Source organism: Mytilus edulis, chromosome 5, assembly GCF_963676685.1.
Source record: "Mytilus edulis chromosome 5, xbMytEdul2.2, whole genome shotgun sequence".
In the NCBI taxonomy this organism is placed as follows: domain Eukaryota; kingdom Metazoa; phylum Mollusca; class Bivalvia; order Mytilida; family Mytilidae; genus Mytilus; species Mytilus edulis.
The window spans coordinates 84,277,820-84,300,800 of record NC_092348.1 but is presented as its reverse complement, the minus strand read 5'-3'; the positions used below and the strand labels follow the sequence as shown (position 1 = coordinate 84,300,800).

Here is a 22,981-nt window from a genome sequence, read left to right as displayed (position 1 = left end):
TTGGGAAATGAAAGTGATGACATGGGATAAAAGTAAATAGGGTCAACAACTGATTTATTTTATCAGCAATGCTTTTGATACAATTGGCAAAAAGATTAAGAAAGGTATTAGAAGTAAGGACAGATTGCTAATGAATTACTTTCTTAAACTTACTGCAGCAGTGTAAACTCCATTTATAATATGTATATAACAGCCGGACAATTTTATTTTATCATGTAGACGTTTTGTCTGTTCTCGTCATTTAAAAATCTAAACAATTTCCTACTTTTAAGTCTCTCGAGTAAACTGTCAGACTTCATACTTCGTAGATCGGTTAAGAGAAAAAACAATAAGACTGTAAATCAAGGTCATTAAGCAGAACGTCACAGGAGAAATCTCAGTAATTGTTGCTGTCGTAAATCAAACAAAGCAGAGCTAATTGGTTTCATTCATACTGTCGGACTTCTAAAGTCAAATTGTCACGACTCTAGGAAAAAGCACTGAAACAAGTTAAAACCAGTTGATGAATATGAGGCCAATGTTCACTGAACTTATGGTGTACTGTTACACCACTTTCCTAACCTATTAGGAGCACTGGAACAATTAACGATGAGTTGATGGACATGAGGCAAATGTTTAGTAAACTTATGTTGTACTGTTACACCATTTTATCATGTTAGGGTTGTTGGTCTGGCCCCAGATAACATGTTTTACCCCATCAACATTCTGTATGAGCGAATTCCAAGTCAGGAGCCTACAATTCAGTGGTATTCGTCTAAGGCTGCATATAACATATTTGTTTTTTTTGTTTATTGTTTTGAATATAAACTAAGCCGTTGGTTTTCTCGTTTGAATTGATTTGCATTTTGTCATTTTGTGGCCTTTTATTGCTTACTTTACAGTATTAAATACTTGCTTATTTTTTGAAAAGCAGTCGGTGATATAAAAACATCCTAATACATGTAATAAACGTCTTTAAACACTTAGAAATTGACTGACTCGTATGTCAAGTAGAGGACACTGACCAATGGTTCGAACTCTTCACATACTGTCTAATCTAATACAAACAATGAAAGAAAACAATTATTAAGTTAATTGATATGAACCAATCAAATGCATTCCTAAAATTATTTTGATGCCTATTTCTTTTTCTCTTTCAAATCTCACGTGCACAAAGGTAATTATTTATAAACCCTGGACGCCATTCAAGTGCATTTTGTAGAGTCTTGAAGAATGTTCGTTCCTCTTGTTTTTGAATTAATGCCAGATATTCGAAACCCTCTGGTTTTGTCAAGCGGCATAGTCCCATTAAAAAAATTGCTCGCTAACCCCAATTTTTCTTTCAAATTTTTTATTACATTTAGTTTAAAAAGCCATATTTGAAAATCTTATAAAAGCCTTAAATTTTTGAAAAAGGAAAAGTGTGCCAATGTTAAATTTAGGAAAAATCTAGAGAGAATCATGATTTACCGCCAAATTTTTAATGGCATATATCTCGAAAACAGTCACATGGACCCTTTATTTTTCTGCCTTTTCAGTTCCCTTTTTTACATACTATCGATTTATAAGTCTTTTTAAAAGCTGTTATTTTGAAATGGAGTAGCGAATATCCTTAATATACAAACTCGTTGTCATGAAAAACCCGTCCTAAGGTTATCTGTCTTTATCATATGTTTAGTAGTAAAAACAGTAGTTTTGCATATGTGATAAATAGCCTGCTGTTTAATCCATATCGCGCAACTTTGACGCGCACCCTTTATCGCATACCCTTTATCACACCCCTACTTTTTTTTTTTTTTTTTTTTTTTTTTATATAGTCAGTTTTGGTTTTTTTTTGCTTAAGAAAAATTTTCCTCAAAATAGGTAAATTTTTTGAATGACGTCATTGTTTGGTATGTGACGTCACGAACGTCGAGTTTTCATATTGTATGTGACGTCACGAACGTCAAGTTTTCATATTTTTTGGCACACTAAATGCAACTATGAAAAATACAAAACACACAAATTAATACAATAATAAACAAAATATTTTTAAAACAACAGCACGCAAATTGTAAGGTAACCCAGGTGCTTCGGATAAGTAATTGAGCAGTTCTTTTAAGGCCTTTGAAACAAGACAAAAGTAGAACTGAAGGTAACCCAGTGCTATGGATCAGAAAACAGTTCATATAATATAATACTCTTCTGTTGAAATATATGATAAAGTGTATAATACATGGCAAAATCCGTATCACATGCCGTATCACCCTCGACCAATATCATCCCTCGGGCCTAAAGGCCCTTGGGCTGATATTGATGTCTCGGGATGATACGACATATGATACGGATTTTGCCATGTATTATTCTCTATATATCACCAGGACTTAAATATATATAAAAATCTAAAGATGAACGGAAGCATGCATTTTAAGATAATTTTTTGCGACTAACGAAAGATAAATAAGTGTAATTTTCATAATCAGCCTACGATCTATCTTGTAAATGTTCAATATGAGTGACTTTTATATCGGGTAATGAGGAATACATGTAAACATAATGGCCAATGGTCTCATAAAGTGTGGGAATAAACTCGTCTAGCCAAAATAAACTTACTTTGAAAAGTAGAAAATAATCAAGACGCGCTTTTCATTGTGAAAATGATTCTGTCATTAAATATGATGGTTTATATAAGAACTACAACTGCGATCAGATTCTTTATAATTGCATCATTTATTGTTGTTGGATATATATTATTTTCTATCTTTTATAATAAGATAGTATTTACAATTTCAAGCTGCACGGACAGACATACAATAACAAGGTTGTTCACTTGATATTGTGTTCAACTTGGTTCCTTGTATTTTATCTGTACCGTACCAATCTCTCTCGCAAGACAAACATGCATATAATCCGGACAGAGATAGACCAGTTTACGCGTCACCTTATAAAAGAGATGCAAAATGTTCCAAAGGGGTATTCAAAGTCATAAGTCGAAAACAAACTGACAATGCAATGGAAAAAAACGATAAATGTCATGACGATTGCAAACTCTTGCAGAGTATCATATACCACAACGTAAAGCATACCAGAATGTTAGAATTTTAATTTAAACGATTGTGACTCGCGTTTACGTGTCCTTTCTTTTGCTCAAACCATACACTAACGAATATCACTAAAACTATACACTTTTAAAAGTACATGTCACTCATACACTAACGAAGAATTCATTCAAACCATACCCTAATGAAGATATCGCTTAAATCATACACTAACGAAGATTTCACTTAAACCATACACTAACAAAGATTTCACTCAAATCATACACTAATAAAGCTATCACTCAAACAATATACTAACGAAGATTTCACTCAAACCATACCCCATTCTAATGAATCATCTTTTGTAACGTTCATTTTGATTGGATAACGTCACCATTTATTTTTCATGGTATCAATTCTGTTTGATGTTTTTACTAGGCCGCCCCTCTTTCAGTAAACATGATATCCTTCCACTTTCCTGGATTGATATCCCCAAAAAGATGCATTTTTTTTAAAACTATATATATGTTTCCGTATGCTATTTGCCAATTCCCGTAATTGACCCTATTATTAGAGACCTTTATTTCTGTTTTCTCCCTTTATGAGGCCGGGACATTAATTTTTATTTACAACGGAGAGCTAGCAGAAAGAGAAAATTTACCTGTGCGTAATGTGAGTAATCTATAAGGTTTTCAAATCTTTTAATTACATTAATTTGTTGTTAAGCTAAATACTTTTTACATCTGAAATTATTTTTCATGAAAAATTAGTTAAACCGCCGATACATCACTTTCAATTCATCATGCTTTGCATTGGCATAAGCCAATTTTGTCCGGTATGGAACCAGTCTACGATTGACAAAGGGAAGTGATTTGTTTAAAAAGTGTGTAATAATAATATCAAATCGGTAATTGGCAAATGGACTATTCAGCATAAACCTATAATCAAACAGAAACAATTGAGTCCAGAAAAAAGTTCAGAAAAAAAATGGACTATTTTGTTTCCTTCAATGTTTTGACATGTACCAAAAACTGGAGTTTTATACAAGAATGGTACCAGTACACTAATGAAGATATCGCTTTGAAATTCGTTCTCACGGGGTTTTCCCAATTGCTAATATAAGTTAAGTTGATATTAATATAAAATGTCATAGTGATTTAGTGCCATCAAAATTGTTTATATTTTCTATCCATATGATAAATAGCATTTGGACTCTCAATAAAATTATCTCCGACGTTGTATTTATATTACATATAATTGTATAAAGTAATCTCTGGAGATAACTTTATGTGCGGATTAAGTGCAGATTAAACAGGAAAAAATACGGAAGTAAATATTAGCTAAATGTTAAAGAATTTATGTACTGCACAGATGCATGTGTTGTTCAGTATGATAAAGATTACCTGCATGAATTTTAAAGTCCATCTCAAACGAAATATATACTTTCAAAATTTAAAAGTACAATTTATTTAGAGTAAACATATTTATTTGCATAAAAAATAATTTGGAGAAGACATAAGTCTAAGTCTTTTCCCAAAATTATAAAATAAATATGGTTAATGCCCATTTTGATATGTTAGACTTATATGTGTCAACGTATCTGAAAATGGCATCTAAAATATTTCTTATTTATACCATATATAAAAAAGATGTTAGAGAACTGATGGTTGACGACTTTCAGTCTTAGTATTTGAGAGAAAAAAATCGAATATTTCTAGTACAAGTCATTAAGTTGTCTCCTTTGTACAAAAAAAAAATCTCGTTTGGTTTGTTCACTTGTTGTATAGACGTTGGTCAATACTTATTGTCTCTTTATTTATATTGGTCATTGGGTGTCTGTCTCTGAATTATACAACACATCTGGTTCAACTATACTGGTCCTATCATTTCATTGGAATACATTTATCATATGGTTGACATAGAAAATGCCGTCTATTCAAATAACAAAACCTACTGTATGTTTCTATGCCTTCGGTTTTCGAGGCTTAGGTTTTCCCCTAAATGATTATATTAAAATGCATCAACACGTTAGAGAATGAAATTCAAAACAGTGTGGCTGTGGCCATTGATTGACTTCTGCAGACATTGACACTGTACCACGTATATAGAAACTGAAAGAATGATATGTCATGATTGGGATTTTAATGGAATAGCATGTTGACCTACATTTTACTCTTCTATACGAATGAGACATGGGAACTGTGCATCAAACGTATCGATGTACACCGACCTTTATACATAACTGTAAAAGTCCTGTTGGGAAAATGCATTATGCCTTGGATTTCTGTCCAGACAGATGGTAATGTATAGAAAATATAAATATCATGTTGTTATGTACTTTTTCAATTTCAAACTGCTGCAACAAGTCTATTTGACTGGCAGATAGTATGGTTTGACACACTTTTGTCAAATTATTGTCGGGGTTGCTGTCTGATATAAGTTGCTTCACTTTCATTTATTTCATTTAATAAGGCCTGTGGTTTTCTTTATTTTTTTATTTGCATATATTTTGTTTATCCAGAGCCTTTTATGGCTTCCTAAACAGTATATGGATTACTGAGGTGCAATGCGTGAGGTAAATTCCCAGATGCAAACAAAAACATGATGCAGGAAAACATAAAACCTTGATCTCTAGTCCCGGGGTAATACAATAGAATAACAATTGGTCTATATGTAATCATACTTGCAAAGAATTCTATGTACATTTACTTAATTACTCCATGTCTGCACAAAGAGGAATGCCAAATTATAATGTCGCTCTCGTATATGTTTCTCTTATAGAGTCAAAATCGTAATGTTGATGAAACTAAATGAAAATAGCAATTTAGCGCCACACATTGCAGTGGAAGGCGAAATCGTTAACATATATACTTTAGCACGGAAGCACAAACTGTTTGCAATGATAAGATCGGTTTTGGGTGAAGATACAGGTTACTGTTATACGTAAATACCTCACACAAAAACTGATAATTGAGATATGTAAATGCCTCACGCAGATAATGTTAATTGGTCGAGCACATTTAGAATTTTGTAACATAACATTTGGCTCTCTTTTACGATGCGTATAGTTCCCAACTCGTTCGCTATGACTATGTTTGAATGTAACCTATGCGTAACTGAAATGATAAGTAAGGATCATTTACTAGTGGAATGTCTCGTTCTAACTATGACAGTGATGTTGCTTGCGAAGCTTGTAATTTAGATTCGATACAAATAAACTGCTGGTTTCTTTATGTACCCACTCTATTATCAATTTATCATTCTAGAAAGAACTTTACATCCAACTGCATTGAGTGTGTGTAGATAAAAGTGATATCTTTGGTTAGCTTGCTTGCTTAACTGAACCGTAAAGACATTATAAGTTAGGTATAATGCCCTCTTTTTGAAGTAGTCTAGTCCTACAGACTGATAGATTGGTTATCTGTCGGACTAGTCTACTCTTTAAAGGAGGATAGTTTACCGAACCTGATAATGACTTCATGGTTCAGCTAGCAAGCAAGCTAACCAAATATATTACCGTTGCCTACACACTCAATGAAATCGGCTCTAAATAATTGTTTTTATCGGTTCTATCATTTATTTTATTGTTCATAGTCAAATACATAAATACACATGACTGTATTACTCATGGTCCCACATCCTGCAGATACATGTACCTATAAATTTAGCACTGACATTACACGTGTTTTCTTCTCTGCCTTCGTTTGGCTTAATCCGTTGAAATTTTGTGAAACTGACATTATCAAGATGCTTGTTTTCTTGATTGACAACATATTTGTTATGCCTGGAGGACATGTTTGTTAAACAGACTGTTGGCATTCCAATGGGAACCAATTGTCCCCCTCTTCTTGCCAACTTGTTCCTTTATTATTATGAGGCTGTCTGTATACGAGAACCTCTTAGGTAGAAAGATAACAAGTTAGCAATATCCTTTACATTTACTTTCCGCTATACAGATGATGTTCTCTCACTAAATAATTCAAAACTACTAGTATGTTTAACGCATCCATTCCTTCCAACTAGACACAAGGAAGCCATTAAATCAATTATTCCAAATGGTGAAGCTGAAATCATCCCTTCGTAAATTCTACGGACGCCACCATGATTTGGTGGACCGTTATGGAATAACTATTTCACAGATGAAATCGGATATGTTCCTTATGTCGTAACTAAAGTCCCTCTCCCTTTCCACGAATGTGTCCTACCGAGTTAGACTATTTACCGGGTTTGAAATAACATGATCAACACGATAAGTGGCTCATGTGAAAAGATCTGCTGCCCTTCCGAAGCACCTGAGATCACCTGGTGGGGCTCGTGTTCCGTAGTCATTAGTTTTCGATGATGTGTCTTGTGTGCTATTATTTGTCTGATTGTCTTTATTTTTTTTAGCCATGGCGTTGTCAGTTTATTTTCGATCTATAAGTTTGACTGTCCCTCTGGTATCTTTCGCCCCCCTTTGAAGTTGTACTGATTGAAGTTCTAGTTTTTAGAACATTGTTTACTAGTATCTAACAGAAAAGTTAAAATTGCTATTTTCACTAAATTAATGTAATACACTTAAATCTATCTGATGAATAAAGCCCTTTCCAATCGTGTTATACAAGTGCAAATTTTTATAGTAGTAGGTAATTCATGTGTAAGAACTTTCACTTCAATATAGAAAATGACATGTTTTATCATTTTTATGGTTGTATGTTACAAAAAACAGAAAACTTTTGTTTGATTAAATTTTTTCCAACTTTACAACATAAGGGGAGGCATCTCAAATGCAAGGGCAGATAATTCAGATAAAGATACTTTTACAATAGAATGTGTTAGGAATTTACCTATTTTATATTGCAGCAAGAAAATGTGTCCGGTGACCCATTTTTTTCTTTTTCTTAACTGAAAGCATACTATTAAAGCTATCTCCTCATATTCTATCTCAAAATTCTATGGTGTAGTTTACGCTTTATTGCAGAACATTGGGTTTTTCATGCATAATCTATACAAAATCTGTCAATTTTGAACACCGTGTAGCGTGAAAATAAGCCCCGTTACCCATTATTTTTATAATATCTGTTTAAAAAGAATGATATAAACTACATTTTGGCAAATTATTAAAAAATTCTATGGATTAAAATTATATAACACCCCATCTACCTTAACTACCTCGGTGTCTGGTTAGGAAAGGGTTGAAAAGTACTCGCGAAAAAATGAATTCCGAAGTCCAAAGTCTGTTTTCCATATTTATTTTTCATTCATTTAACCAGACCGTCGTTTTTATCTTTTGAGATTGTTTTCTATGTCCAAAAGGATTTTTTTTAATTCGTCTATTTTTCAGATATGGTTATTGCTTATTGTTAGGGCAATATGCATTCAAATCTTTATCGTTTGGTCTATGGGTATTGACAAGCATACCAGATCTTTTCTTTTTATATAGCATGATGGCAATTTTCACCAGTTTTTGTTGTTTTAAATATATAAAAATAAAGAGATATATGATTGTCAACGAAACAACTATCCACCAGAGTAAGTGGGGAAGTGAAAATTAAATAAATCGAACAAAGATTAATTTAGATGATATTAAAAATAAAGAATCTGACATTATTTATTTTGAATTATCACTATAATTTAAGGATATTAAATCGTAAACATTTGCCTTCTGCAGTTAAATGTTTCATTGATACATTTTTACGATCACAATTACGTGTTTTACTTCCACGAATGATTCATAGCTTAATTGACTAAATAGAAAATAAAATGATTCTCCTTAAGTGTTAATGATGTTATGTATGACAATGTTTACGCATGTAAAGAACTTGGATAAATGCTTTTTTTTCTGGAATAACATAAGTTTCCTACTCATTTTATCAATATTCTCCTTAAGCATAAATACCCTTTTTAGCTGAGAAAATCCATGACCTTTGGCAAGAGAAAAAATAATCTTATTAGAAATAACAAACATGATTTAAAACTATAAATCTTACTAAAAGTTTACTGATGAGTCTTATGTAGACGAAACGCGCGTATGGCGTACTTAATTATAATCCTGGTATCTTTGATAACGTTTTTTAGTACAAAAAATTATAAGCTTAACATTTTAATACTACTGTAAGCTACTGTAACAGTTCAACGTGGTCTGCAAATCTAAAGCATAAACATGAATTATATTTTGTTTAATATTCTAACGAATATTAGTTCCATAAATGGAATCATATGTTTAAGCTTGTAGACAATAGGTAGTATGTCAGAAATCAATACTCTATTATAATGACTACAAACAGGTGCTTGATGCATGTTATACCGTTATTATATAAAAGCATTAGGGAAGCAGGTGTTTATTACCAATTGTTTGAATTCATTGGCAAACATATATGTAATTAAAGGAACTGTACCCTTTATTATATCATAGCCAATATTTAATCAGAAAATAGCATTAAAGAAATACAGTTAAATCTATGTGATATAGTATTGCAAAGGTTTCATATAAATTAATAAAATACAAATATGATAACTATTAATGTCTCCGCGGTAATACTAGTAATATCACGTATTAGCAATTTACATTTCATGTGCTGGGCTATTAAGGAATGTATAAAAACTATTGCAAACAATTATTGAATTAGGCTACATACAATTACTTATCTAGCGCATGATAGATGGATAATAACCTTTATAAATTTGTTGAATATATGTTATATTACCATTGAAATTAAATAAGTGTACACATGTAGATGTATGAAGCCTCCATGTTATATAACCATTAAAGGTAAAATAATTTTCTTCAATTACTACAGAGCAATATGGTTTTTATCCTGCATTATCCAAATCTATATTTATGATTCTTTCGCTGCATTACAAAACAAGATTTCAATCAGTGATTTTTTTTATTTGATGAAACATAGTCAAAACAAGCGTCTCAAAGATCTTTAATTGTGTCATTGATATTTCAAATGTTATTTCTGAATAATCATCTAAAACGTTCAAGCAATAAAGATCCATGTAATTCAATAGATATGTAAAAGACAGATGCAAAGTCGGTAACGGACATGTATTGATTTTTCAGGGACTTTGTATTATATATGGTTTTATCCTGCTGCTTTCTTTCTGTCAATCAAATGACATCGGACATGAATTGTTTGTAAGAACTTCTTATCAGCAGTCTTGAAGACCATGCAAATAATTCAGACATGTAATAATTGAAAGAGTGAGGTAAGTCCGTACTTTTGTTGTGTATTTGTAATGTATAAAGTTGGTGGTAAGTAGGTTTCCTATTACATGTGTCCACTTTTTATTTTGTTTCATATGCATTTTCTTTAAACAACATAATGCCCTGTTAGATAAAACACAGCGTATGTCGATCTCCTTTTATAGTAGTAAACTCTCTATCACTTCTCTGCCTCTTCAAAAATGGAGGTAATTGGTAAAAAAATGTTTTAGCAAAATTAATTGCCAACGTTAACACAAATATCTTGTCTAAGGCTTGGACAAGCTATACAAAAATCGACAAACCAACATCGGTAATGCACTGAGCAAAAATATTTTAAAATCTAAAATCTTGTATAAACATCGAAGATCTGATTAAATCAAAGTGAGCGAAAAGTTACGCAAAAACCTGTCAAGGAATCAGAGATTTGAATGAGGAAACCAAAGTAAAAATCTTATAACAGCAAATTTCAATTACACAAAATCGCATTCTTATACCAGTATCAAAGCAATTGCTTCTGTGCTTGTGATACCTTTGACCAGCTGAAGTTCAGACCCAGTGGTTGAAATAATAATGATGTAACCATTTTACTGCACCAGATGAGCATTTCGACAATTAATGCCTATTCTGTGATGTTTGGGATCGAAATATCTGAAAAGACAACACCTTATATAGATGTTGAAGAGCCGATAACACAAATCAAGAAATACCAAAAGTAAAGCCAAAAACCTTTTATGAATCCGAGTTGATCATGAGGTTGGTACTTTCATTTAATGCTTGGTTATTTTTGTTGACAAGATACCTGTATTTTTTTTAATGTTGGGTGCGCTTTTACACTGGAATGTCGGTAATACTTTTGCAATCCACTGTGATCCAATATCGAAATCTTCTTACAATAAATCCAAACCTATACATGTATGATTGAGTCGTAAGAATAAAAACATACCTTCAAATATAAAAAGAATTCGAACAAGAGAACGAACGAGGTGCTAATCATTGAAAGATACATGAGATAACTATTCAATTTGATGAACAGAAAACGGAACTTCAAATAATGAATGCAAAAAATAAGATAAAAATAAGAATTCAATATAGACAAATAGATTTAGGAAATCTTAAATAGAATAAATTGTTGGTATTCCCCATTTATTATAAATTCCCACAAGTCGGAACAGGAAGTGAGTTAATTGAACAAAGACAACCACATATCTCAAAAGATAAAAACTCTGTTGACAAATTGCTTATAACCACAATATCGACCAACGGGAATGTCTTAGAGCAACGTCATAAAATGATTTAGTTTAATATTTCTTTGATGAAACATTTGTCAAAAATGTGATCATATTTATATGTTGTAATTAGCGAATGAATTTCAATCCAAAATCAATGCAAGATGTTTGATATAAAAGAAATATCAAAACTACATTGTATTAATTATATTTGCCATAAATTTGTCAACTAAGAGCAAACACAAAAAAGTTCTAAAGTACATCTCCTTATCTTATTTGTAAGCTAGTTTCATTGTCTTTCATTTGTTTGCAAATGACAACATCAGATTTCAAGCTTCACTGATGAGTCTTTTGTAGACGAAACGTGCGTCTGACGAGGAGTTTACTATAAAGACCTATGAGTTTTGAAAATACGCTAAATATCTTTCGTAATTTCCCCCTAATTTCTGCTAGAACTCGAAAAAAACACTATCAAGGAGTATACAGTGATCAATTATCAAATCTCTGGTTCTGGAAAATTGATAACGTTTGAAGAAACTTACAGGTTACGACAACCGTAAATATGAAACAAATTTGACTGGTCAATAAATTTTTTAGCATAATTGCGTCCCGAACAAAAAAAACCTGTTTTAAACCAGCAGTCCAGACTCCTAGTGTTTTGGCAATGAATACAGCTCTTTACCCGCTAGTGTATACACATAGTTTAGATATAGGTAAAGGTTCAAGGATATGAAGATTTTGTTCGCTGGTGTATATATAAAGATAAAGAAAGGTATCTATTTTGCCACCAGTGAACTCGCACAAAATATTGGATATGAATCAAACCGAGTGTCGTCCACGAGTGCATGCAATTTTCTTATATTTTCACCTTTTTGCAATATTAATTTTCAGTGTCTGTAGTTTTCATACTGATTATCCGTTGAGACTTGTTATCAGATGTTACAATGCAAACGTATGATTTGTAATGGGCACTTGAGTTTGTTAGCAGTTGTTTGGAATACGGGTTGTTTATTTTGTTGGTTTTAAAGTGTCAATTGGTTTCAATCATCGGCGATTTGTACATTTTCCTTTTCATCCTACTGTCTAATACTTTGTTTGATCATGGACAGGACGTGTGTCTAAAAATATATAAGACAAAGACATCACAAAACACCGACGCAATGTCACTCTTTCATGTCTATCCGCGCCAATTATTCAAGAATTGCAAGCAACTTCATTCATGCGACCAAACACATATCACATAGTTTTGTACTGCAACTTCATTCATGCAACCAAACACATATCACAAAGTTTAGTACTTGTAAAAATAGTTCTACTTGCTTTGTATTTAATGTGTGAATCAAGTCAGAGATTTGACAGTTCTTTACAAAAATTTAAACGTTTTATTGTGTAATTTAATTGAACTTTCCCATTTTAAATTTACCTTAGAGATATTATTGTTACTAGAACACACCCGCGAAATCGCGGGCATATATACAGCTTGTGAACTGTTGTAGGATGATTTTTTGAAAAAGATATTATGTATGGAGAATTTCATAAATGGTATCAAAAGCCCTCTCCCTTTTTCCAAAGTCCGATATTTGTTTCTTTTCTATTAAATTCAATTATTTTCGTGTTTCTGGCCTCAGACAACAGTTATTCTTCTCCTTTGCTACAATGCACGCATCTTTTGGTAAAAGTCAAATTAAAATCAAAAATTTGAACCGCTTCAAACATGAAATAAATGTAACTGCTTATATATAACCCTTATTAGTCTAATAAAATATGCTTCTAGGACAATCAATCAGCGCTTTTTCTTTTGAGAACCTTATTAACATGCCAATGGTGGGATATTAAAAAACACGAAATCCCGAGATGCAGAATTTAAAGAAATTCATATCCCGAAATCCTGAAAATTGAAAAATATATTCCCGGATCCCGTAAGGATCAATTGCAATCTCCAAATCCCGAACTTAAAACACCCGATCCCGACGTCCGAAAAAGGTCCTGCCTCCCTCTAATCTCTACCCTACATTCATTTTTTGCCAAATCACTACTTTCACTTTCAACAATAAGTTTGTATGCCCCATTTATGGGCATTATGTTTTCTAGTCTGTGCATCCGTGCGTTCGTTCGTTCGTTCGTCCGTCCGTCTGTCCTGCTTCAGGTTAAAGTTTTTGGTTGAGGTAATTTTTGATGAAGTTGAAGTCCAATCAACTCGAAACTTAGTAAATATAGTGCCGATGTGGCATCCGTGTACTATGGGCACATTCTTGTTTCAACATGTTTTACTTATTTTAATGCAACTGGTATGACCCCTTAAGTAGTCAACATTTCAAAGAATACAGTAGACAGAATACAGAGAGTCTCTATATATAAAAGTAGTATAATCGTAGTTTACATGTAGATAAACGTGAAAAATAATTGTCATCTCTAAGGAGGTATATTAAATGTGGTTCTTGCGATCTAAACACCATGATATGGAGAACACTCTGATTGGCTTATTTATTTTTCATTTTTGTTATCTATCTTGCAATTGGTTGTACTTGTAACTGGTATGACCCCTTAAATAAGTAAACATTTCAAAGAAAACAGTAGACATAATACAGATAGTCTCTATATTATAAAGTAGTATAATCGTAGTTAACATGTAGATAAACGCAAAAAATAATTGTCCTCTTTAATTAGGTATAATAGTTGTGGTTCTTGCGATCTAAACACCATGATATGGAGAACGCTCTTATTGGCTTATTTATTTTTCATTTTTGTTATCTATCATTCGATTGGTTGTACTTGTGCATGTTTCAAACCGGAAGTCTTATCTATGACTAAAATTCAGTCTAATGACGGAATCAATATACGGACTCCTTTTTTGTCGTTTTTCTCCAAAAATAACTCAATCTGAATAATCATAAAAATGGATGACAAATGCGACTATGCATGTTACCTATAGAACACAGAGGCATGATGATTAATTTATCGTGGACGGAAGAGAAGCGACACACAAAATGAGGTCTTCTCGTTTAATAGTATAGATACTTTGTTTATATTCTCAACAAAAACATATTGTGAAGACAGATTAACAATCAAAAGATTTTAAATGTTTTATGCTTTGATACCAACTTCTTCACCTCCAGTATCATGTTCACTTGATATTATTACAAATAAAGTCTGTATCAAAAATGTCATTGTTTCATATTTCTTTTTCGTTTCAGCAAATCTGCTATGATCTTTATTTTTTGTTAATACACCAAATAGAAATACAGATAATGTTTCCTTGGATAACAAATCTTGAAGATGTCGACCAATCCCAAATTTTTGTTCTGCGTTTTGAGAATACCCAAAACGAATATAATTGTTAGGGAAATGTTTCTTTTTGTACCGTCCGTTTTGGAAATTAGTTACCTACGATTAGCAGACCTTTTCTACCATGATTTCCTCCGTGAAAAGATGAGAACTAAATAAACTTGTCGGAACCAGTATCTGATATTTACATTCTTAGAATCCGTTATATAAGGCTGATATAATTCAAAACATGCTTTTCTAACAGTTTTTGTTGAAGCTTTTTGCCCGATAGACATAAAAAATAAGGCTTTGTGTCAAAAACAAAAAAAAGGTTTGTTGAATGCTGCATACATAATTGTATTTTTGTCTCTTAAAAAACGTTCTTCAGGCATTGTATTTAGAACTATATAATTGTGTTGCGATATACAATTGTAATTTGCACAGACAAAACATAACTTGGACGTGACTTGAAACATTTTATGTCTTCGGTGTAAAATTACCATTGTATACATGTCTGTTCTTCCTAATTAAGGTGTTGCTATATTTCTTAGAAAAAAATCTTTCCTTAGGCAATTAGTTTATCAAATGACAAAAAAATTAAAATGGCGGATTGAATAAATTTGTTGACGCTCATTAGGGATTAAGAGTGTTTTTATTACATTCTCATCAGGGTTGGACACAGCTGCAGGCTGTATCCTGATGAAAACTTAGTTAACGTCAGTCTACTAATATATACAAGGGCAAAAATTCAACAATTTATGTGAACTCCTTACAATTTTGAAACACTTGCAATGATCCAAATTTTTATTTGCTTTGCTTTCAAAATTTAATGAGTAATCATGAGCTGATTTCTTTTTAATTTCAAATACTGATTTTTTTTAATTTATTTTAATAGTCAATATCAACCAACGACTGGTTAACATCTGCGATATTCCTGACTTGGTAAAACCATAGATGTAATACCCATATATGGTGTTACATCTATTAGTAAAACATTTTCCTATATAAATGTATAAATGGTAGATTAAACATGATTTTATAGCTAACCAAACCACCCACTTGTATGACCACGGTATAATAGTTCCGTGTTATTGTATCAAAACTACCTTTAGCATCAATATACAAGATTAAATATCACTACATCTTTTATAGGCATTTTCTAATCTAAGGCAATTTGTAACTCGACTGATGGTTTAAAACAAAAGTCAGTAAAGTGCCTGTTTAGTATCTGGTATTTTGTAGAAAATTATATCATTTAACTGCATGACCAAAAAATTCCACCATTATGCCTTGCAAAGAAATAAAAAAAACATTGTGTCAGAATAATTAAGTGTTTACTGCATATACCAGTAGAAAAGTGTTTCATATAAAAAAGAAGATGTGGTATAATGTCAATGAGACACCTCTCCACAAGAGTCTACTATCATTAGTTGCAGTTATACAAGTACGTACTTATATTGTTTTTTGAATGGCTCATTATATTATTATATTTTCGTGATGGCGTAGGAAAATTTATTTTAGAAATAGAACAGAGAAAGAATGTCAAAGAAATCTGGAAATCTAGTTTTAAAAACAGAAATGTTTTATATAACGCACAATAATATGGACATTTTGATTGATCGATTGTTGTTTGTTTTACCAGCTGATCGGTATAAATGACAGGAGTTTCGACTATCATCAACATGAGGATCTATTTAAAAGAAACTATGTTTGACATAAACCATGGACCCAGGAAATAGGTCTTAACGCAGAGAGATCATGGCGTTCTACATACATGAGGCGTCAACTTTGGTAACCCTATTAAGGATATGAAATGATACATCCAAAACAGCTAAACAGATTCCCCTCTCCAGTTTTACTGGCAGCTGGTTAATGTCCATATTTTTATACCAAAGTCACCAATTGGGACCGAAAATATTGGGGAAAAAAATCACAGGCATTAACAAATCACAATGCGAAGTCTTGTTTTGCTGCATTGGAAAGATATAAAAGTTTCATCTTTCTTGCCCAGAGAGATTAGAGAGATCTGTTATTGCCCATTACACGCCATTACAAGCAATAAGATGTTATTAAACCTTAATTTGCTTATGTAAATCTAAATCTGTTGGGAATACATCAAATAGAAAAAATCCATGTAGGTACTTTTGCGAAGACCATTTTTTTGGAACGTTTTCTGTTGTATCAGATAAAGTTATAGCAGAGCTAAATGTGCAATGGTCAGGGTTTAATCAAATGTGTCTGCAAAGTGTAAGGACCAGATTTGACAGCTAACGTTAACTTTGCATTAACATCAGAACAAATGTGAAACAGATTATGCCGTCTAAATATAACTTGAAATAACAAATATTTGTCAATATTTTTAGGAATAACACACTTTTCAATAAAAACTATTTTTATTTCACAAAACTCTTAAAATGCATAATGTTAAAATTAGTAATTATCAGAGAATAAAATGTTCTGTTTTGTTTTACTGTCGCGTGGCTCACTTTATAATATTTAATTCTCTGTAATCGTTTCAGACATTTTGTTAAATCTTTTCAAATTTTAGGAGGCATGTTGTCAATTGCCTGAAAGAATAAGTCAATTTATATAATTCCGAAATCTCGCATTTATTTAGATAAATTTCAAAAATAAGTCAAGCATTTTGTGAAATGCATGAATTAAGACATTGCCTGTACAATATATGTATAATTGATAATTTTATTCTCAAATATTTCATAAAGATATATAGATTCTTCAATATATGAATATCTACAAGGTTTATTAGCTGATTGAAATTCTGTGAAAAAAAAAAAAAATAACCAAAATATATACTCCCAACAGAAAATTGTTATCCTAGTATCTATGATGAGTTTATTAATACACACTTATATCTATATTTAAAGTTTTAAAACTAGAATTTGAAACTAAAATCAAGACTTAAAAGAAAGCTTGAGATTTCCTTATTGCATTGTAGTATACTATATAGCAGATTAGCTCTGCCTATTGTATAGCGGCAGGATACTTAATAGTTTTATTCTGATATAGATTGCAGATGTGAGAACCATCAAATACCATCAGTTTAGCTACGCGTTAAGTGGTTAACACGTTTAATGTTTGAACGATTGCTGTGAACTGATTCTATAACATGATTGTAAAGATATCTTAATGTTAGAAATGAGAATAGATGATTGGCGTGTGTGAGAAATTATAGGGAAGTACAGGTCAAAGGTGAAGGATAATTGGAATATGATTAAATCACAGATCAACAACGAAAGCAAGATTTTTGAAATGATAAATATTGCAATAGAATATAATAGGAAATGTGCAGTTAGTCTTATGTATAACCTTTTGAACACACTAATGACAATTGTTTTTATCGTTAGACAAAAACAATTATGTTGATTGATGATATCATAAGGAGTAATATATCTTTATTGTTTTACCTAGATGTAATGTTGCTGAAACATATAAATGTTAAGTTTACAGCACCTGAGATCACCCTAGCTTTTGGAGGGGTTCGTGTTGCTTATTCTTTAGTTTTCTATGTTGTGTCATATGTTCTATAGTTTGTCTGTTTATCTTCTTTCATTGTTAGCAAGGCGTTGTCAGATTATTTTAGATTTATTAGTTTGACTGTCCCTTCGTTTGGTATCTTTGGTCCCTCTTTTATATAATACCTCACGAGTCCAAAGACATTGTATTGCTTGTTTGAGTATAACATCTGGGTGGTCATTCAATAGTTATCAGTATAAGAAGAAACAGTAGTTTACAGGTCTGGGTGGTCATTCAGCAGCTATCAGTATAAGAAGTAACAGTAGTTTACAGGCCCGGATGGTCATTCAGCAGTTATCAGTACAAGAAGTAACACTAGTTTACAGGCCCGGGTGGTCATTCAGCAGTTATCACTATAAGAAGTAACAGTGGTATACAGATGTTCAAATCTAATAAAAAAAAATATACTATGAGGATTAAAATCAAGGAAAATATTTAAAAAACTGAGGGAATAGCATCAACTGAAAAAAGCGAAGAGTCGACATGATAAGTGTCTCGAATACGAATGCATTACCACCGCGCGAATAAAAACTCAGTCAAAATACATAATCGGAAAAAGAGCACAATTGGTAATAATCTATCTTGAAATTTTTATTCGTCACTAGTACTATCCTGAACTTATTTTACAAATACTGAAAACCTCTTTTTCACCCGTAGTGATAAAAAGGTGGCGTTATTTTTTATTTGTTATATTTGTTGACCAATTCATTATTTTGTATACTATATATATTATGTTGCTCTTGTTTTATTGTATTTATACACTTGTCTTGCCTATACCAAGTCAGGTAAATAAACGGATCTTTTCGAAACTTAAAGTATATTTTAAATTTACTGGTGCACAATCGTTTTGTTAGTTCTAAATAACATACAGGTTAATAGAAATTTATCTGTGATTTTTACTTCAGTGTGATAATGATACGTTACTTAAAGAGATATTATCTCGATGGTTGGTCTGACTTTGACCTTTACTATTTTTTTTAGAGTGGTGACCTTGAGTGTCTTACCTTCTTCGTTTTTGGTATCTGAAGAGAAGTAGTCGAGTGTCATTTGTATAGTTGTGGATCAAGATCTGTTATCCTTTTGAAGCACATGAGATAAAACCGGTGTTCTTGGAATTTGTGTTGATCTAGTCTTCTAGTGGTATTGTAGGCTTGTTTATTTTGTTTGTTAATTTTTTGTCATGCTTTTATTTTCGTGGGTACCAATTTTCGTGGATAGTGGAACACTAGCCTTTCCGTGGATATATGATTTCGTAGTTTTGCCAAAGTCTGCATACAACCTTATAGAAAATTTGATATTCGTAAAACATTTGAATTCGTGGTTCCATCTACCAACGAAATCCACGAAAATTGGTATCCATCGAATAATAATTAATCCACAGTATTCCGCCTCTTTATATCCGTATTGATACCAATATGACACCTACATTAACCAAAGCATGATTGAAATTGATAGGAGTAATTAAATCAGAGTTAAACAATATTGGAAGGATTCATTTGAATTTATGATCTACCGATAAGTTTTTTAACAGGTTCTATTTAAGTTATTCTATGGTAAGGTCCATACTATGACATTAAATAGTAAGAGTAAGAATGAGAATATGTATGGTTCCAATTAAGAGCTTTTGATGGGCACCGTGACAATATATGCATACAAAATAAAAACACTAATAGTTGATAAGAAGCATCGAATATTTTTTTATAAATAGTTTCGTATGTTGTTTTTCATCTAAAATATTTTAATGAATAAATAGTAATTGCCCAAGACGAATTTTGTTTTAAACACATCTTTACCAGAAATCAGCTGAATTTTCTATTTTCAAGCAGATGTTTGCAAACTTTGTCTGTACCAAGTGTCTGTTCTGACATGCACTGTGTTGTTTTCTGATAGGCTTCAATAGAAGAAAAACATAGTTAGATTGATAAAGCTAGGATGAGGAAATGAATTTTAACTGACACACCTTGAAGGCCTTGAATTTAGAAAAAAACATCTATGATGTCAATGGGTCCCATGCTAAAACTCTGGGATAATGTGAGTACTTATCCAAAGTTTAATTCTAAAAGGATCGTTCAGATTCAAAACCTTAGTTAATATTATGAATATTAATTGGTTCTGATTGTTTGATCTTTAGATGTACTGACTATATCCCTTGTTTTCCCGATGGGAACATTCTGAGAGTATATGGATTCACGTTAAGGGAAATGCATGAGGAAAACACGAGATATTTGTCCGGTCGACGCACCGAGTCTTGCTCCTATGTGTTGGACATACAATTCACTGTGTTTTGTTTACCGTGTTTGTATCCTTTAATAATTGATGATACTTGAATACAGGTGAAAAGTAAGATAACAAATATACCGAATTCCGTGGAAAATTATAAACGGAAAGTCCCTAAGCAATCGCAAAAACAAAAGTTCACCCACATCAAACCAAAGGATAAAGTCCTTTTGCCTCTAACTCAAAACCTGTATTAGTGATCGGGATTCCACGATTGAAGAGTATATTTTACAGGTTGAAGCTTGTGTTGATCATTTTTAATAACCGATATAATCGTAAACTTGCAGATTACAGCTCGTGTAGATCTTTATGAAAAACCAATTGATGAGTATAATTTGCTGGTTCAAGCCCTTGTAGATCAGTGTGATATGCCGATAGCTGAATATGATTTACTTGGTAAAGTCTGTGTATATCATTTTGAATTACTTATGGATAAGAATTAACTTTTGGCTTATTCTAATATATATATATATAAGATTAGAATTTGCAGAAGATTTATTAAACTGATATTAAAAGTCTACATAGGTTATTGAAATTAACCGATGTACATAAATTCATGATTCAATATCATATAAATGATTCCAATGAATCTTTGTTTCACTAACTGTTAGCTCATCCGGAACATTCGACCTAAACGATTTAAAGAAATGTGAAAGTTATACGTGCTCTTTGAGTCAGAGAAGATCTCTGGGATTTTTCTGATTTGTTGGTTTAAGCCCATAGAGATCATACTGATTTGTAAAGCAAACACAGTAAATATCATAGGTAGTTACTGCTGAGTAAGTCAAGGTATATATAGATCCTCAGGATAGATTTACTGATCTGTACCTTAAAAGAAAAAAATCACAAAAATACTAAACTCGAGGAAAATACAAAGCGGAAAATCCCTAATCAAATGTCAAAATCGATAACTCAAACACATCAAAGGAATGGATAACAACTGTCATATTCGTGACTTGGTACAGGCATTCCGATGATTTAGGTCCGTATAGATCATCGAAATCTACCGGTCTGATAATGAGAACATAAATAGATCATCGGAATTTATCGGTCTGATAATGAAACCATATGCAGATCCTTTGAATGTGCTTGTCTATTGATGAAAGCAATGTACATAAGTTGATATATATTTGTCTGATCTGAACATCATCATAATTTATAGGTCTGTTAATGAAAGCAAATGTAGATCATCTGAAATATCTGGTCTGTAAATGAAAGTAAATGTAGATCATTGGGATGTCCTGATCTGATAATGTAGGCAAATGAAGATTATCTGATTTTTTGTTGTCCTGATAATGAAAGCGAATGCAGATCATCGGATTTGGTCTGATAATGAAAGTAAATGTAGGTCGTCGTATTTGGTCTGATAATGTACAGTATCGGATATTACTAGTTTATAATTCAAATCTGCATAACTCACTGGGATATACTGATGAAGAAGTATGAACCGTTGGTTACAGATAAAAGAGATTTAAATCTGGATGAATTCATGTACGTTCGTTTAAGTCCAGAACATTTTGGTATCTCCCTATACATAGGTTTGTTAAAGCGAAAGATTAACTAAAACTTCTCTTAAAGAATTAGAGTTTTACTTTTGATCATTACCCGTTATCCCGAAGCAATGTCCCTGCTTGTCTCTAATGGTATATCCCCTTCGCCTTCATTAAAAAAAACAAGGAAATAATTTAGCTTCAGAAGAAAACGCAACATTTAAAGTTCAAAAGATATTGTCTTCAACAACTTTTGATCAATTGATTGGATCTAAAAAAGTGTTTGTAATTTTTTCTTATCATTTATTTAAAGTAAATTTTGGTGTTATACGCAGTGGAAAACTGATTTCGTTTGTAAGCTACAAAAACTTTGATTATTTTGTAAATAATAAATGACGTTTCAAAAAGTTCTTAAGAAGTATTGCCTCATCAAATATTCAAAATTCGCAAATTTGATTTTTTTCCAGATAATAAGCTTAGTTTAGTTAAATCATACGCCCGGAGTATTTTGTAAATTGTTTGATCTAATTCTCAGCTTCATTTACAATACATATTGGAAAATCCTCTTAAATTGCTCCATCGTAGAATTTTTTTAAAAAGAGGATAGTACTTTGAAAGAGTTTTCTTTCGAGATTTATTCTTATTTATTCCTGAAACTATTTTTATTGTTTACAATATTACATTTTGAGTTACCTTTTATCATTTCTGCAACTGGTACACGGCTGTAGAACATGTGTAAAAAGAGACACTGTTTGCTGTGTTGTATATTTGGGTTGTTGTCTTATGTAAGCATTCTCCAATTTCGGTATTTGGTGGAATTCGGTCAACATCTGTATCTGTGTAATACTTCTAATTTTTGCCTGAAATAATTCGTTAACAATACGAAGGTTATGATATAATACAAATGTACTGATCTGGCTTATAGATCGTAAACTATAACCTGAAGGTTTATTTAAAAAAACCCAGATATTTTCTTAACGTTGTACAAGGATATGTTAGTGT

General features: G+C 31.9%; 1 protein-coding gene across 2 annotated transcripts in view; it reads left to right on the top strand.

Moving 5' to 3' along the window:
* Nucleotides 1-22,981, top strand: part of LOC139525507 (dopamine D2-like receptor) — a 205,740-nt gene that overhangs the window by 126,908 nt on the left and 55,851 nt on the right. For both annotated transcript variants that reach the window (XM_071320897.1, XM_071320896.1), the window contains exon 4: nucleotides 10,045-10,190. The gene's annotated coding sequence lies outside the window, so the exon portion shown is untranslated. The remainder of the gene's footprint in view (nucleotides 1-10,044; nucleotides 10,191-22,981) is intronic.